The following is a 12,061-nucleotide window of genomic DNA, read 5'->3' on the forward strand; positions in this document are numbered from 1 at the left end:
TAATTGTGATGATTATGAAGAAATTATAAAGGTAAAGGTAATGTGACGGAAACAAACAGCTGATCTTAGGAGGAAAGCAAAAGATAGAGCCTTTTTAAAGATTAGACGAATTGCAATGGAGGAGGTCTTTCCAGAAGAGAGAGGCTTAGTATATGCTCTTGTTCAACTATGGGAAGAGGCTCTGAAAGATGAGAAAATAGAAAAGATAAAGAAGGTTATTCATAAAGTAATAGAAAAGGGCAATGTAAAGAGGCATATCCAGAATTTTGAAAATGTCATACGAGGAAACTTAAAAGAAGGCCATCTCCGTGGATAACCTCGGGACTTCAGAAACCATCTTAGAAAGACCACTAAAGATAAGGCCTTGGCCCAGATAAGAAAAGTAGTACAAGAGGATATGGCGCCTGAGAAAACAGGCCTAGTTCATGATCTTACTGAACTATATGAAAACACATTGAAAGGAGACAAAATGGAAAAGGAAAAATTATCATAAGGCAATAAAAAGCCAAATATTAGAAAACCTTATCGGATATTTTGAAAATATGTTACAGGAAAACACAGAAAATGAAGGCCATCTTCTTGGGCAATCTCCAGACTTGAGAGAAAATCTTAAAAGGAAAAGTGAGAACATTGAAAAGGAATTTCAAGACTACCAAGAAGCAAATAGCTCAGGAAAACAAGGAGATTCTGCTAGTAATTGTGATGATTATGAAGAAATTATAAAGGTAAAGGTAATGGGATGCAAATAAATAGCTAAGATTAGAAATATCTTACAAGAGGTTATCAAAGAAGAGAACTTTGAAGAGTAAAAAGGATTTTGGTATTGGCTCTGTATATAGAAGAAGCCGAGGTTCTATGTTCCTCAATGAAGAGGTATAAATTCTTTGACATGTGAACTTAAAGGTTGGATTGGCCCTGTAGATAGAAGAAGCTGAAGTTCTTCTAGTATGCTATGTTCCTTGATGAAGAGGTATAAACTCTTTGTCACTTAAACATAAGGGTTGTTACTAGCTCTGTAGATAAAAGAAGCTGAGGTTTTTCTAGTGTGCTATGTTCCTTGATGAAGAGGTATAAATTCTTTGTCATGTGAACATAAGGGTTGGTATTGGCTCTGTAGATAGAAGAAGCTGAGGTTCTTCTAGACCAACCCTTATGTTCACATGAGAAGGAGTTTGTACCTCTTTATCAAGGAACACAGCATACTAAAAGTTACTGGCTAAGTAGATAAAAGAGGCTTGAGTTTCTTTTAGTATTCTATGTTCCTTGGTGATGACCTTCGATCAAAGGGATTAACCGGTGATGAAGTGTGGGACAGAGGTAGATGGAGAAAGCTGGTCAGAAACATCGACTCCACATAGAAGTTGGAGGAAATGCAGACAAAGAAGAAGAACATTCTATGTTCCTTGGTGAAGAGGTACAAACTCCTTCTCATGTGAACATAAGGGTTGGTACTACAGTAAAACCAATCTGTCGTGGCCGCTGAGACGATTTCTGACCCACTCTACAGCGTACTCATGTCAAAATAATTCAACCACTTTAAGGAAAAATGAACACTGTACGCAGACGCTAGCCATCCAAACGGAGTGCAACTGATAAAGCGTAGCCGCTTTATGACAGATGTCCTTCCTTTTTGACTAATATCAGACTCACACGATTAACCAGAGGTTAAATCCCGGCTCTCTCTCTCTCTCTCTCTCTCTCTCTCTCTCTCTCTCTCTCTCTCTCTCTCTCTCTCGTCATTCTTGCCGAGCATATATATCTGATAAGGTAAGGTTTTCACTTTTATAATGATAATTAGAACCAACTATATATTTTTTTAAATTGTAATCACAGGTCAATTGCCAGGTTTATCCTATCGTCTTAATAAGACTGGCAGAAGGAAGTTTGAAATCTGATTAACCAGTACATCTTGGAGGTCACAAAGGAAAATTTACCAGGCAAAGATCAGTGAGCCATATTTGAGCCCCTGAATGGTAAACTTTGCAGTCAATGGATGCAGTTTAAAGAAATTGCTACCTAATATAGAATAGACAGAACGAAGATTAAATTGACTTTTCCTTTAAGAAATCGTAATGTTATAAGCTGAAAGACCATTGATTGACGGATGTAATCCGAACACCACATGCACGGAAATATCGGTAGTGTAAGATGAGTAGGCCTCTCTAACAAGGGCAGAGCAATTTAAGGTTTTGTCTTTAAAGGAACCCCTTTCAGGTTCATTATAAATATTGCTTAAGCTTGGTTACCCATGTTGAATATAGGCGTAGGAGATTATATATATATATTATATATATATATATATATATATACATATGTATACACATACATATATACTGTATACATATGTATACACACATATATATACACACATGTATATATATATGTATATATATATACATACATATGTATAAATATACATATATATATATATGTATACAGTATATATATACATATGTATATATGTATTTATATATATACATATATGTATATATATATATATATATATGTGTGTGTATATATACATATATATATATATATATATATATACATATATATACACACATTCATATATATATATATATATATATATATATAATAAATATATATATATATATATATATATATATATATATGTATATGTATATATATATACACACACACACACATATATATATATTTATATATATATATATATATATATATATATATATATATATATATATATATATATATATAAATACAGTATGTGTGTGTGCCTGCAAGAAAAGAAATTAAGCAAGGTATTATTGTAGCCGATCTTATGCCAGCAAGTAAAGTTGTAAGGAAAGGGTAAAGGAAAGTTAGATACTCGCCCCCTGTACAAGTGTTAATCTCTTAATCTGCCCTCATTGTTATTTTCAAAGATTTTCAACTTTTCTCTAAAGAGTGATTCCTTCAAAGAAAAATTAACTAAATGTTTACACTCGGGCACAATACTCTTCTCAACGGCCACCACTGAATGGTTTGACTATAGTTCCTTGTGGAGCCCAGTTGAAAGTTTGGTGAACCAATCTCTCTTGGGGAGTGAGAGGAGCATGCCCAAACCATCTCCATCAACCCCTCACCATGATCTCATCCACATATGGCACTCTAGTAATCTCTCTTATAGTTTCATTTCTAATCCTGTCCTGGCATAATAGAAGTCTAAATAGAAATTGTAGTTAAGGGCCGAAAATAATTTTGCAAAGACATAGAGTAATTCCAGTTGTTCACCAGATGAGATTGGCCTGCACTACTAGGCTAAATAAGCCTGACGTTCACTCCATTGGCTGCATCCTTGATCTTTACTCCTACAACAAGTAAGGCAACAAAATAAGATGATAAGGCCTTTCCATCACCAACATAGGTAGGTAAAGCTAGGCTGCTACCTGCCAAAAAAAACAATAATTGAGCCTACCAGTTTACCGATATAATTGAAATAGTTTGGATAAAGTAACCTTATTGTAGATCCTACATAGTGGGCTTTGATGAACAGCGTTTTATACCCACAATTACCATGCATGGAATAAGACGTCCTAATTCCCCATGACAAGGCTACGTCCAATGATTCTAAGTTGGATTAAGTTACCCACGCCCTTAGGCACAGAAAAATTAAACTAGCTACCTAAATAAATTGAATAAGAAACACTAGCATGACAAAATATGTATTTCAGAATTAAAGATTAATCTAAATATACGAAGGGATGATTAGGTTCACCGACATCTAAACACAGCACTAACTATGACCATAAGTCATCTTTCTTCTTTGTTTACATTAGTCGTCGAAGAAAAAGGTTACCTGTAGTATTCAACGTTTGGGCAAAGCCATTTGTAAACAGAGAATGGCGGTCCAACTTCAGCATTGCCAGTGAAGTCGTTCGATAGAGTTCGGCGGAGATTCGCAAAGATAGCAAGTTAAGTGAGCTACATTTCCAGACCATTGTTGTCAGTAGCATAAGTTTTTCATTATGGACGGTGGAATTCATATATGGTTTACGCTCTCAGCATTTTAAGTGATCTATAAAGCAAAAAAATAATATGATGCGAATACTGACTGCATACATCGAAATGACTGTGAGTGTCCTGTAGAAAGTATTAGTCTCCTTGTTGTATATGACAAGAAAGGTAACCCTTAAAGTAAAAGTAAAGTATGTGCAGTACGGGCTGCAAGGTTTTACGAGCCGAGAAGGGTTTGTTTTTTAGACAATAAGAAATTGATGCAAGATTTTATGATCATCCCAATTCTCCTGTTGGTGTTCCGTCGTGTCGGGAAAATGAAGTTTTTTGATAAAACGCAAAGTGAAGGTGATGGAAATATTCAGTCGTGCGATGAGGTAATGGGACGTGAATTGCATTCGTTACAGGTAGTCAAATTAGAAAAAAATTTAAATGAGATGATCTATTTGCAATGTGTTTTTTTTTTTTTTTTTTTTTTTTATTGAATGCTCTTCACCTAGCTTCAGAAGCATAATGAGGTCCCGTAAACTGCTTTTGAATGGTAAATACTGAGAAACCCAGGGACTACACTATTGCCAGTAATTTAATATACAGTTGATATGTTTAACGGGGATATGCAGTGTTTAAGAAGTCATAATACAAGAATGGTATGATCAAATACAGAGACGAATTTTCACATTCAAATTGCATGTGTGATTTAAGCGTCTAATGACTGAAATCAGGATCAGTTACTATAAATTAAATCAATAAATTTTTCACCTTCGATAAGAGAATGTCATTCGCATGTGTTTGTAACTGGTATATAGCAATATCATATTAATTAGTCATTCAATTCCAGTTTAGACTCCCTTAATCACTAAATGTACCCCAATATATTGTACATCTGTTAAACTGATTACCTTTCAATGGAACTTTGTTTCATTGAAAGGGTTTGTATATCTAATCTCGCAATCTGCTTCTATCAAATATCAAGATGTAATTTCACTTTTCAAAGTCACTGTCCAGGTCTTATCTGGTTTTTACTAAACCTCTTTTAGATAACCCAGCAAAACATGGGCTCTTGCAACTATGCAATCAATATCGTTACTATACAGCCCATAATTCAGTGGTCTTACAAGGGTTTTGACCTCAAGCTCATCATCATTTTACATGGACCATTTTAGAATGATCTATTGTTAATTTGTTCTCATCATTTATTTATTTCCTTGCTTCCTTTCTGCACTGGGCTATTTTTCCCTGTTGGAGCCCTTGGGCTTATAGCATCTTGCTTTTTCAACTATGGTTGTAGCTTGGCTAGTAATAATAATAATAATAATAATGATAATAATAATAATAATTAACAAGCTGCCATTGGTCATACGAAAGACTGAAGATATTAAGTCTTTCTAAAAGAAACTGGAGACTTTCTTGTTGTCTGAGTGCTTCGAGGATGTTGATTTGGGAAATATGCAATACGCTGTATGATACACGAAATACATTAGAGCGTGTACAGTAAACTGATCTTGTAGAACATGTAGTTTGTAAGGTTCTCCTGTGTAATACGATCAGGAAAGCAGCCCTGAAAGTAAGGTAAGAAAGGTAAATTGGAAAATTCCTTTTTTTGTGAAGAAATTATTGAAAATAAGAAAAATGTACTACAACAAATGTGGGTGAAAAGAGATAAACTAGTGAAAATAAGGAACACACAAAACTAAAAGACACAAGAGGCGCCGATGCAAAGGCGAGGCCTCAACCTGTACCTGAACCTGAATTGAAATTTCCATTACATCGCTTCTCATGTTTTTATTATTGAAAGGACTTCTATGCAATTGGTCTCTTTTGTTGCAATCGACACCATGGTTAGTAGGGCCCCATCAAACCACAAATAGGTTGGGTGATGAATTCTTTCTTGAATGTGACTATGATATATTTATTCAGATATTTAATTTGATTCTCCAATATTCCTGGTTTAGCAACAGAGTGGTAAGCAATTATTTCCCGTAGAAGTATACTGTATTATATAGTCACGGAGAATTATGAGCAATTTTTTTCTTAGTGTTGCCGGGAGCATATATTTATTATTACAGAGAAGCACTAACCCCCCCCCCCATCTCTCTCTCTCTCTCTCTCTCTCTCTCTCTCTCTCTCTCTCTCTCTCTCTCTCTCTCTCTCTCGTTGTCTATTAAAGTTCAATCAGGAAAACCACAGGTTCGTAAGTTGTACAGTAAAACAATGAGTCTGCGGGTCACACAGTAAAAGATTATACTGTAATCAACCTGCTACCACATTTGACAAAGCTATCCCGTAAAACAAAATCTTTGTTGTTTATGTTCTTGTTCATATATTTGCATTAAATCCTTACTAGACAAAAGTGTATGAGGTGTGTTGTTATAGAAGATTGTCTGACAATGGCTTTTGCCATATTGCACCCCTTAAAATGTAAGGATTTTAATTATTGCTATTTATTTCTTGTTTCGTAGGCTTTGTTCAATATATTCCGCTGCATAGAATATGACAGGGTAGACAGGGTCGCTAGTTTTCGGCTATAATTACCCGAGGTATTGTATATTTTGGATAAAATTTGGCTATTTTATGCGAAAGTGTAGAAAAGTGGATGTATTTTTCAGTTTATTTATATAAAATCTTTATATTATTAGATATATTTATTTCAGTTATTTGTTTTTATAAAATTCTATACTCATAAAATTGAAAAATATATCAGATTATGTATAACTTTACGTAAAACTTAAACCCAAGTCAAAACCAAAGCAAGCACTCGAAGAAAATGTATTTTCCTTCTGACCAATAGAAAAGTCTGGTTCAAAGTCTTTCAACCAGAAGATACTTTAATGGCCAATCAAAGAAGCTAATACATTTCCTCTATATGACGTCAGCTCAGGCTGGTCTTTAACAGTTACTTTAACTGTCAATAGATGTCATAATCATCGTTATTGCTATGTTTTTTCTAAAAGTAAAACCCTAAATATATATAATGGAAAACAATTGAAATTGTTGGATGTATTTGTTTTTGTGTATTCAACCTACAAGAATAATTTTACAGTAGAGTGCTGTTAAAATCGAATGGTTTTACATTTATACTTCGGGCAAGAATCTCAGATTCTCAATTGACTTATCAGTGACGTCACTGTTACGTCAGTCTCAGTGTTAGTGGTATGTGAGACTTGTCTCCTAGATTATTTTGTCGACCGCTACACAATTTCCAGTGCATTCCTCCCAAAATAATAATTCTATGTTGAAGGAGGCTATCTCTTCATATATTCCGTGAGTTAATACCATTTGAGAGTGCATATTACTATTTAATTCTTTGATTTGTTAGTTAGGTATTGACAAAGTATCGTAGACTCGAGGCAACAGATTTAAAGATGGCTGCCTCCTGAGTTAATTGTTAGTTATTTGCTCTGCAAGTTATTTAATTACTTTTGAGTTCAGTTTTAAGTACCCAAGTAATCCTACATAAGGTATAAGGACAACTTGGGCAACGAAGGTTCCATGGTTTCTTCACCCTTAGGGTAAAATTTTTATTAGGTTATCCTTTGGGGTCAAGGTCACGTGGGCTTTGTTACGGTACGGCGGCATATAAGGTTACTAAGATTTAACAACTTCAACTACCTAGGGTTGTATGTATGATAGCGACCACCTGTATGTATGATGACGGCTGATTAGGAATACGGCAGCTTAGGGTGAGTGTGAAGCCTCCCCCCCTCATTTAAGGTTATGGCTTGTAGGTTAGGGGAAGGAAGTATAGGGTAATTGATGCCTATTTTATATGCACGCAGGAGGAACTGGCCGCTGATATACAAAGGCTCTGTAGCCTACTTAGTAATATGACGTTATATTTGTCCAACTCCTTATTTTTTGTTTTATCTTATTTTTGACAATGAATATTTGGCCAAATCACCCATTCACGTTTTTTCCTGTATCCAACCATGTAAACAATTATTGGAGGATTCCACGGAAAACTAAGTTGTGTGGAAAAACTCAAAAACATTTTGAAGCAATAGTAATGGCCAGAAATGCAAAATGAACTAGATAACTAGTTAGAAAAATGAAGTTTGTGCAAGTGGCACTAAATCAAAGTATAATTCATATGTGCCTCAGATGATTTTTTGCGTAGCTTCGGCTTACTTTGTCCGCAAATAAACACATCTCGCGGTCCCTCTGTTCTGGCAAGTGGTAAATAGATTGGTAAAATTTCGGTAGACTCCTCCCAGCTAATATTGTAGGGAAAGCCTATTTTGTTTTCTTGTTTTATTTATTTTAGTGCTATCTAACGTAAAACTTTAGTTTTCCGATTACCAACACCCTACATACCCTAACAGTGATGGGGGTTCCCCTGGTGTGAATCAGTGTTTTGGGTGGGATAAATGCAGGCTTATCCAGACAGTGGCGGATTTGGATCCGATCGTACCTTAGCCTTGGCTGATTTAGACCATTTGCTTAGCTGATTCAGATGATTGTTTAGGCTAATTCGGAACTTTTCAATATTAAACTTACCCGGTGATCATATAGCTGTCAGCTCTGCTGCCCGACAGAAAAACCTAAGGACGAAATACGCCAGCGATCGCTATACAGGTGGGGGTGTACATCAACAGCGCCATCTGTCGAGCAGGTACTCAAGTACTCCATGTCAACACAGAACCAATTTTCTCTCTGTGGTGCGGCAAGACCTACTAAATACGCTGTTGTTTTCTGGATTGATTTTCACGTTATTTGGTGAAGTATTCATTTCTGGTTATTAGCTATCGCTGTGCAGAAGTTATCTTCAATACTTCCTTGCATTCTTTTATTGAATTTTGGATTATTTGTTGACGACTTGGATAGATTTTGAATCCCCCTTTGACTAATTCAAGATGTCTGACCCTTCTCAAGTCCCCAAGTACAGAAAGTGTAGCGCTAGGGACTGTTCAAGGCGTCTTCCGAAGGCCTCTATCGATCCGCACACCATTTGTTCCAATTGTGGGGGTAAAGCCTGTCAATTGGAAGATCGATGTGAGGAATGCGTTGGGCTTTCGGAATTCGATTTTCAAGAATTCCTGAAATATGCACGTAGGCTAGAGAAGGATAGAATCAGGAGGAGTTCGTCTCGCTCAGTAGATTTTTCCTCTCCCCATGCCCCACAACCTATTCCTTCCCCTGTAGTGGTTGCACCCGACCCCCCTGCTAGCTCTCATCAACCTTCGATGGCAGATATGATGAGTGCCATCCAGGCTCTAGGTGAGAGAGTCGAGTCATTGGCGAATGACCGCAATCAACTCATGGCTGACGTCAGGGAGTTGAAAGGTAAGAGTGCAGTGGGAAGTGAAGTGAGTGTTTGTGCAGTGAAAAGTGTCAGTGTTACGCATGAGGGTGCGTCTGTTCGTGCCTGTCGTCCTCCCAGTCCGGGACCTCTTGCAAGCTCCCAAGCCCAGGGGAGAAGCAATGTCGTACGACCAAAGGGTTCGACAGGCTTTAATCAGCGGACAGACGTTCCCTCCGTGGTTTCGGACGTATCTTGCCTAGATCGTCCCACCCACAAGAAGACGAGTGAGCCCGTTCATTCCTCGTCTGCGGAAGAGGTTTCACGCCAGAAACGATGGACCAAGGTCTCACGGCCTCTTAAACGCAAGGTCCCTTCCGAGCAAGTCCAACGGCCCAGGTGTAGCCACTGGGTCAGTTCGGACTCGCTGCAGTCCTCCGACGACTGCACACCTCCTAAGAGAGGCAAAGTGGTACCGCAACAGGCAGTAACTCCGTCTGTTGCCGCACCAGCTGCTGTAGACCCTAAGTGGTCTTTGCTACAGTCTATGCAGACTCAGTTAGCTTCCTTTATGCAGGAGTATCGTGCGGAGAAGGTTGACGCTGCACCCGTTAGCCTATAACCTACCACGGTTGTGCGCCCAGCAGACGCTGAGGCTGCCTGCTCCCTCACTCCAGCTGTGAGAGCTCCTCCACCCTTGCGCAGTCGACCCTGCCAGACGCATGTTGACGTTCACCGACGCACGGAACCCTCCGTTGACGTTCGTGTGCTACCACAACAACAGGAGGGTGGAGTTAAGTTGCCGTGTTTTGACGCGGTGCGTCAGCCTCCGCAACCCACGATGGTCTCCGCTATCCGACCACAGTCAGGAGTAGACGCTTTTGCGTCCCCACTCAGCTATGGTTGTTGCCAGTTCTCAGACTGACCAACAGTTGCATGACGTTGGGTCCATTGCAGTCACGCATGTACCCGTGCTGCCGGACTCAGCCGTCCAGCTTTTACCTACTCCTTTGCCGCTTCCTCCTCAACATTCAGACGATGGACTCTCTGATGATGACGAAGCTGCACATCTTGACGACCAACACTCGGACATCGACGAACCCAAGACCACGCCTCCCTCCTTAGACTTTAGGAAAGTGCTTGCGCTGTTCAAGGATTTATATCCGGATCAGTTTGTGTCTGCAGCACCACGCTCGCCTCCCTCTGAGTTCGCTTTAGGCATGCAGTCAGCAGCACCTGCCTTTACGAAGCTCGTACTCGCGCGCTCGTCCAAGAGAGCTTTAAGGGTACTGGGAGAGTGGTTGCAGTCCAAAAAGCAACTTGGGAAGACAACCTTCATGTTTCCCCAGGCCAAGCTTGCTTCCAGATCTAGCGTCTGGTATGCCACGGGAGAAGTTCTCGGCTTGGGAGTTCCTGCCTCTGCCCAGGGCGACTTCTCAAGTCTGGTAGACTCTCCCCGCAGGCTGGCTATGAGACGCTCCAAGATTTGCTGGACTCCTTCGGATATGGACCATCTTTTGAAAGGAGTTTTCCGTGCATTCGAAGTCTTTAACTTCTTGGACTGGTGTTTGGGAGCGTTGAGCAGGAAGACCTCCCCTTCTGATAAGGAAACTTCCATGCTCATTATGTCCTGCATGGACAAAGCCATACGGGATGGTTCTAGTGAGCTTGCGGCTTCTTTTGTGTCCGGGGTCCTCAAGAAGCGGGATCACCTTTGCTCCTTCTTGTCTGCTGGAGTCACCCCATGTCAAAAGTCGGAACTTATGTTTGCTCCGCTCTCGAAGTGTCTCTTCCCTGAAGAGTTGATCAAGGAGATTGCCGCCTCCTTGATCCAGAAAGACACTCATGACCTGGTGGCGTCATCCGCACGCAAAGCCACTCCTTTGCCATCCGTGCCTAGACCCAGGATGGACACTCCAGCGTCAAGGTTCATTCCGCCCTTTCGTGGCAGAGCCTCCAGCAGAGGAGGTGCTCGTGCCGAAAGTCAACGTGGGAGCAAGAAGAAGGGTTCCAAGTCCTCTAGAGGCAGAGTCTGACTGCCACCTTCTTCAGACAGCAGTGGGAGCCAGGCTCAAGAACTACTGGCAGGCCTGGGAGAACAGGGGCGCAGACGCACAGTCTGTGAAGTTACTCAGAGAGGGGTACAGGATTCCATTCTTGCGCAAGCCCCCTCTAGCAACAACTCCCATCGACCTCTCTCCCAGGTACAGAGAGGAGGACAAGAGGCTAGCTTTACAGCAAGAGGTGTCTCTCTTACTTCAAAAGGGAGCGGTAGTCATAGTCCGGGACCATCAATCCCCGGGCTTCTACAACCGTCTCTTCTTAGTGGCGAAGAAGACAGGAGGGTGGAGACCGGTGCTAGACGTCAGTGCTCTGAATGTCTTTGTCACAAAGCAGACGTTCACCATGGAGACGACAAAGTCGGTTCTAGCATCGGTCAGGAAGGAAGACTGGATGGTCTCGTTAGACCTAAAGGACGCTTACTTTCATGTCCCCATCCACCCAGATTCCCAACCTTTTCTAAGGTTCGTTTTCGGGAAGGTTGTATACCAGTTCCAAGCCTTGTGCTTTGGCCTAAGCACGGCACCTCTAGTTTTTACCAAACTGATGAGGAATATTGCCAAATTCCTGCATTTAGCAGACATCAGAGCCTCCCTCTATTTGGACGACTGGCTTTTAAGAGCTGCGTCAAGTCGTCGCTGTCTGGAGAATCTAAAGTGGACTCTGGATCTGACCGAGGAATTGGGTCTCCTGGTCAATATGGAAAAGTCCCAACTCGTCCCATCCCAAACTATAGTATACCTAGGAATGGAGATTCAGAGTCAAGCTTTTCGGGCTTTTCCGTCGGCC

The sequence above is a fragment of the Palaemon carinicauda genome, chromosome 21 (genome assembly GCF_036898095.1).
Source record: "Palaemon carinicauda isolate YSFRI2023 chromosome 21, ASM3689809v2, whole genome shotgun sequence".
Lineage (NCBI taxonomy): Eukaryota > Metazoa > Arthropoda > Malacostraca > Decapoda > Palaemonidae > Palaemon > Palaemon carinicauda.